The 7,630-nt window shown below is 43.0% G+C and overlaps 1 pseudogene; it reads right to left on the bottom strand.

Moving 5' to 3' along the window:
* Positions 1 to 2,445: 2,445 nt before the first annotated feature.
* Positions 2,446 to 7,630, bottom strand: part of LOC135567902 (neuronal acetylcholine receptor subunit alpha-3-like) — a 6,636-nt pseudogene continuing 1,451 nt past the window's right edge.

Genomic DNA, 7,630 nt, shown 5'->3' with positions numbered 1-7,630 from the left:
TGGGTTCTGTTTCGTTATGTGGCCTGGGATCACTGGTGTGCTTCTGTTTCCATTATGTGGGTTCTGTTTCCATTATGTGGCCTGGGATCACTGGTGTGGGCTTCTGTTTCCATTATGTGGTCTGGGATCACTGGTGGGTTCTGTTTCCATTATGTGGCCTGGGATCACTGGTGTGGGTTCTGTTTCTGTTATGTGGCCTGGGATCACTGGTGTATGTGGTCTGGGATCACTGGTGTGGGTTCTGTTGGTTCACTGGGAGGTTCTGTTTCCGTTATGTGGCCTGGGATCACTGGTGTGGTTTCCATTATGTGGTCTGGGATCACTGGTGTGGGTTCTGTTTCCGTTATGTGGGATCTGGGATCACTGGTGTGTTTCCATTATGTGGCCTTCTGTTTCCATTATGTGGCCTGGGATCACTGGTGTGGTTCTGTTTCCATTATGTGGCCTGGGATCACTGGTGTGGTTTCATTATGTGTCTGGGATCACTGGTGTGGGTTCTTAATGTGGCCTGGGATCACTGTGGCCTGGGATCACTGGTGTGGGTTCTTACTGGGATCACTCTGTTTCCATTATGTGGCCTGGGATCACTGGTGTGGGTTCTGGCCTGGGATTATGTGGCCTGGGATCACTGGTGTGGGTTCTGTTTCCATTATGTGGCCTGGGATCACTGGTGTGGGTTCTGTTTCCATTATGTGGCCTGGGATCACTGGTGTGGGTTCTGTTTCCGTTATGTGGCCTGGGATCACTGGTGTGGGTTCTGTTTCCATTATGTGGCCTGGGATCACTGGTGTGGGTTCTGTTTCCATTATGTGGCCTGGGATCACTGGTGTGGGTTCTGTTTCCGTTATGTGGCCTGGGATCACTGGTGTGGGTTCTGTTTCCATTATGTGGCCTGGGATCACTGGTGTGGGTTCTGTTTCCATTATGTGGCCTGGGATCACTGGTGTGGGTTCTGTTTCCGTTATGTGGTCTGGGATCACTGGTGTGGGTTCTGTTTCCGTTATGTGGCCTGGGATCACTGGTGTGGGTTCTGTTTCCATTATGTGGCCTGGGATCACTGGTGTGGCCTTCTGTTTCCATTATGTGGCCTGGGATCACTGGTGTGGGTTCTGTTTCCATTATGTGGCCTGGGATCACTGGTGTGGGTTCTGTTTCCATTATGTGGCCTGGGATCACTGGTGTGGGTTCTGTTTCTGTTGGTGTGGTTCTGGGATCACTGGTGTGGGTTCTGTTTCCGTTATGTGGCCTGGGATCACTGGTGTGGGTTCTGTTTCTGGGATCACTGGTGTGGGTTCTGTTTCCTATGTGGCCTGGGATTATGTGGCCTGGGATCACTGGTGTGGGTTCTGTTTCCTGTTATGTGGCCTGGGATCACTGGTGTGGGTTCTGTTTCTGTTATGTGGCCTGGGATCACTGGTGTGTTATGTGGCCTTCTGTTTCTGTTTCCGTTATGTGGCCTGGGTTCACTGGTGTGGGTTCTGTTTCTGTTATGTGTCCTGGGATCACTGGTGTGGGTTCTGTTTCCGTTATGTGGCCTGGGATCACTGGTGTGGGTTCTGTTTCCGTTATGTGGCCTGGGATCACTGGTGTGGGTTCTGTTTCCGTTATGTGGCCTGGGATCACTGGTGTGGGTTCTGTTTCCGTTATGTGGCCTGGGTTCACTGGTGTGGGTTCTGTTTCCGTTATGTGGCCTGGGATCACTGGTGTGGGTTCTGTTTCTGTTATGTGGCCTGGGATCACTGGTGTGGGTTCTGTTTCTGTTATGTGGCCTGGGATCAGTCTAGCTACAGTCTATTAACAGACACCATAGTGCTACAGTCTATAAACAGACACCATACTGATACAGTCTAGATACAGTCTATAAACAGACACCATACTGCTACAGTCTAGATACAGTCTATAAACAGACACCATACTTCTACAGTATAGCTACAGTATATTAACAGACACCATACTGCTACAGTCTATAAACAGACACCATAGTGCTACAGTCTATAAACAGACACCATACTGCTACAGTCTAGATACAGTCTATAAACAGACACCATACTTCTACAGTCTAGCTACAGTCTATTAACAGACACCATACTGCTACAGTCTAGATACAGTCTATAAACAGACACCATACTGCTACAGTCTAGATACAGTCTATAAACAGACACCATACTTCTACAGTATAGCTACAGTATATAAACAGACACCATATTGCTACAGTCTAGCTACAGTCAATGAACAGACACCATACTGCTACAGTCTAGCTACAGTCTATTAACAGACACCATACTGCTACAGTCTAGCTACAGTCTATTAACAGACACCATACTGCTACAGTCTAGATACAGTATATAAACAGACACCATACTGCAACAGTCTATAAACAGACACCATAGTGCTACAGTCTATAAACAGTACAGATCAGTGAGATGCTTTTCATATTTTGGGAGAAATATTGCATTTATTCCAAATCCATAAAGTAGTGCATCCATACTATACAGAAAGCAGGAGACATCGGTACCAAAGTGACAGTCACTTGGGTGCGAGGTGTGCCTTGCTAATTAAACAAACAACGAAAAGCCTTAATGCGTTGGATTAATGACAATAACCATACAAAAAAAACTGTTATCCTCAAATCTGACAGTACTGTATAGTAATATAATTATAATTATTATAGAATTGTCTTATGGTAATTATATATAGATGCGGAGACCCTGGTCACCCATTTTCTGCATCCCAAATGGAACCCTATTCCCTATATAGTGCACTATTTGTGACCAGGGCCCATAGTGCTGCCCACAGGGCTCTGTCAAAAGCAATGCACTATGTAAGGTATAGGGTGCCAATTGGGAAGCAGCCATTCTAAATCCATCATGCATGATCTACGTATTGTATTTCAGGAGATCGTTGAATCCAGAAATGTAATTAAAAAGAATGAATAAAAAACACAAATTAATCGTCATGGAATCGGATGATAGAAATCCCTTAGATGAATTAATATCTGTATAGAAGAGGAAGCTGCTATTTCTGGATGGAAACCGTTCAGGCTAATTTAATCCGGCACGTATTTACAGAGGCCTTGCCAATTATACCTTCTAGAACATTGATAAGAACAGCGTCGTTGTCGTGTTCTAAATCACATGGATGGATTCTAATCGATCCATACCGGCAAGAACGGGATTTCTGATTGGTTGGTTGTAGTTTTTTTTACAAGAATGCACTGTGTCATGTCATTCTGATTGGTTGAGACACAATAGCACAATAACCGGGATTGGTTCACGACAGAAACCTGATTTATGTGATTGGTAATTGGTTATGACTCACATCCAGCGACTCTGATTGGTTCTTGGTTCTAACTCATGACTCCGATTGGTGACTGTTGATTGGTTCTTGCTGTCTACAATATATACAGTATGATTGTGTCATTTATTTATTTAGAATTTTCAACACAAAGCCAACAAGTCCATTTGGTGGCGATGGACTGACAACACTGATTGGTGACTGGTCGAGACGTGGAGGCAGCCGGTGGTGTCAGTGAGCCCTTATTGGTTCTGGGTTATGACAGGAAGCCAATGACAGGCTGCAGGAAGAGGCCGAGGGTTCCGAGGATGCACACTGTCACAAACACCCACAGGAAGATTCTGTCTATCACCATGGCAACGTACTTCCAATCATCCTCCACCTGAGAGAGAGGGATGGATGGAGGGATGAAGGGAGGGAGAGAGAGAGGGATGGAGGGAGGGATGAAGGAAGGGAGAAAGGGAGAGAGAGAGGGATGGATGGAGGGATGAAGGGAGGGAGAGAGGGTTGGATGGAGGGATGAAGGGAGGGAGAGAGGGAGAGAGAGAGGGATGGATGGAGGGATGAAGGGAGGGAGAGAGAGGGATGGATGGATGGAGGGATGAAGGGAGGGAGAGAGAGAGAGGGATGGATGGAGGGATGAAGGGAGGGAGAGAGGGAGAGAGAGAGGGATGGATGGAGGGATGAAGGGAGGGAGAGAGGGAGAGAGATGGATGGATGGAGGGATGAAGGGAGGGAGAGAGGGAGAGAGAGAGAGGGATGGATGGAGAGGCAGCGATGAAAAGGAGAAAAGGACATGATTTTGGACCATGAATGAAGGAGGAGGGTTGGGTAAAAAGTGAGGATGAGAAGAAAGGAAGAAAGAAAGGTAAAACTGAGTTGACTACTTGTGGAAGCATCCCCCTACTATAACTGACAGATAGAACATTAGTATGTTAATGGTATTCATCAGTGTCAGAATCAAACACACACACACACACACACACACACACACACACACACACACACACACACACACACACAATCAGACAGGCAGCCTGACAAAGCTGATTGAGAAGAGAAGGACTTTACATATCAAAGACAGCTTTCCCCCCAAGGGGAGATTCCAACCTCAGAAGACAACACAAAGAACAAGGGACTTATTTTTCACTAAAGTCTTGTAACTATTTTCTCTTGTATTGTCCAGAGAGAGAACTTTTTAAACTCATTAGAGATATGAAACAGTGTTCCATCCAACAATGCTCCACTTGGTTGATATTATAAACAAGGGAGTATCAACAAACAATGAGTGAGCATCCTGAAAAGCAGAGTAGCGAACATGATCTTTGTTATGAAGACCCAGTGCGAGAGAAAACTATTCCTTCAATGTACACTAACAGAGCTTTGTATGGGCTAACTGTACACACCTTCTTGGCCTTGGTTAAAGCTAAAGATTTTTATTGTTAGCCGAAGCAAAAGCTATTTGTTGTTTGCCTAAATTAAATCTATTTCTATATTATGCGCTAACGAAGCAAACATATACTGTACGCTAAATGCTTGCCCCCACCCAGTCACATCGTTGACCTTGTCATTAGTGGAAGATATTTGTTATTAGCCAAAGTTAAACCAATTTCTCCATTGTACGCTAATAAAGCTAATAGTAGCAGCTAATGCGAGCCCACCCACTCACCTCTTTGGCATTTTTTTAAGCTAAAGCAATTTGTTTTTAGTCAAAGCTGAACCTATTTCCCCATTGTGCGCTAACAAAGCTAACATATACACCAATTGAAGTCCACCCTATAACCTATTTGGCCTTGGTTTTAGCTGCGTTGAAAGAGTTCTCTGAATAAATGCATGTGCTCAATGACAGACAAAATGTCGCTCACCTCTTTGGCCTGATAAAGCTAAAGTTAGTTGGTGTTTACCCAAAGTTAAACCTACTGTATTTCTCCATTGAACTCCAACAAAGCTAACTTGCAGGCCCACCCACTCACCTCTTTGGCCTTGTTGAAGGTAATGCTAGTTGGTTTTAATTAAGCTAAACCTAATGCATTTCTCCATTGCAGGCTAACACTAGCTTGCCACTCACCTCTTTGGCCTTGTTGCGGCTCCTCATGTTCTCGGCGATGTACTTGACGCTCTCGATGGCCTGTTTAATCTCCGGGGACAGGACGGAGAAGGCCACCACCGTGTTGATGCTCTGAGGACTCAGCTGGCGGCTCAGTTTCCCCGGATCTGTTGTCTCTAGGTCTCCTTCCCATGTTGGCAGGGGCAAGGGCACTTCTTTCCCCCTCTTTCTCCACATCCTCCCTCAGTCAGTTTGTTGTCTCCGAACTCCAGGCAGTTCCCTCCCTGCTGGGAATTGAAGAGAATGGAATGCAATGGAATAGAATAGAATGCAATGGAATGGAAAATAATAGAGTAGAATAGAATAGAATAGAGTAGAATAGAATAGAATAGAATAGAGTAGAATAGAATAGAATAGAGTAGAATAGAATAGAGTAGAATATAATAGAATAGAGTAGAATAGAATAGAATAGAGTAGAATAGAATAGAATAGAATAGAGTAGAATAGAATAGAATAGAATAGAGTAGAATATAATAGAGTAGAATAGAATAGAATAGAATAGAGTAGAATATAATAGAATAGAGTAGAATAGAATAGAATAGAATAGAATAGAGTAGAATAGAATAGAATAGAATAGAATAGAGTAGAATAGAATAGAGTAGAATATAATAGAATAGAGTAGAATAGAATAGAGTAGAATATAATAAAATAGAGTAGAATAGAATAGAATAGAATAGAGTAGAATAGAATAGAATAGAGTAGAATAGAATAGAATAGAGTAGAATAGAATAGAGTAGAATAGAATAGAGTAGAATATAATAGAATAGAGTAGAATAGAATAGAGTAGAATAGAATAGAGTAGAATATAATAGAATAGAGTAGAATAGAATAGAATAGAATAGAGTAGAATAGAATGGAGTAGAATATAATAGAATAGAGTAGAATAGAATAGAGTAGAATAGAATATAATTCATAAGGGTTCTAGAAATCCCAGTTGAAGGATTCCTGCATGTCCTGCTTATTTGATCCTGACTCCAGGAAAGTCACCAGATATTTGCAACCCTAATCCAGAGGCTAAAGATTTACTCAGTGTATTAATCTCCCCCACATGTTAACCTCTACCATTATGGGAATACATCAGGGACTAGGTGGAACAACAAAGTGTATTAATCTCCCCCACATGTTAACCTCTACCATTATGGGAATACATCAGGGACTAGGTGGAACAACAAAGTGTATTAATCTCCCCCACATGTTAACCTCTACCATTATGGGAATACATCAGAGACTAGGTGGAACAACAAAGTGTATTAATCTCCCCCACATGTTAACCTCTACCATTATGGGAATACATCAGAGACTAGGTGGAACAACAACGTGTATTAATCTCCCCCACATGTTAACCTCTACCATTATGGGAATACATCAGAGACTAGGTGGAATAACAAAGTGTATTAATCTCCCCCACATGTTAACCTCTACCATTATGGGAATACATCAGGGACTAGGTGGAACAACAAAGTGTATTAATCTCCCCCACATGTTAACCTCTACCATTATGGGAATACATCAGAGACTAGATGGAATAACAAAGTGTATTAATCTCCCCCACATGTTAACCTCTACCATTATGGGAATACATCAGAGACTAGGTGGAATAACAAAGTGTATTAATCTCCCCCACATGTTAACCTCTACCATTATGGGAATACATCAGAGACTAGGTGGAACAACAAAGTGTATTAATCTCCCTCCACATGTTAACCTCTACCATTATGGGAATACATCAGGGACTAGATGGAACAACAAAGTGTATTAATCTCCCCACATGTTAACCTCTACCATTATGGGAATACATCAGAGACTAGGTGGAACAACAAAGTGTATTAATCTCCCACATGTTAACCTCTACCATTATGGGAATACATCAGGGACTAGGTGGAACAACAAAGTGTATTAATCTCCCCCACATGTTAACCTCTACCATTATGGGAATACATCAGAGACTAGGTGGAACAACAAAAAGGAACATTGATACTTGAAGGAATTAAACCATTCAATTATCTATTGATCAATTCGACAATCCCTGCCTCCCGCCAAACACCCAACCAACCAACCCACCAACCCATCAACCAACCCATTGATACTTGAAGGTATTAACCCATTCAGTCATCTATTGATCAGTTTGTCAATCCCTCCTCCTGCCAAACACCAAACCAACCAGCCAACCCACCAACCCAAACCCAACTGCCAGCCAACAAACCAGACACCCACCAACCACCCAATATG

The sequence above is a fragment of the Oncorhynchus nerka genome, unplaced genomic scaffold, assembly GCF_034236695.1.
Source record: "Oncorhynchus nerka isolate Pitt River unplaced genomic scaffold, Oner_Uvic_2.0 unplaced_scaffold_1764, whole genome shotgun sequence".
NCBI lineage: Eukaryota > Metazoa > Chordata > Actinopteri > Salmoniformes > Salmonidae > Oncorhynchus > Oncorhynchus nerka.
Note: the sequence above shows the minus strand (reverse complement) of the source record. Positions and strands in the feature narration are given on the sequence as shown.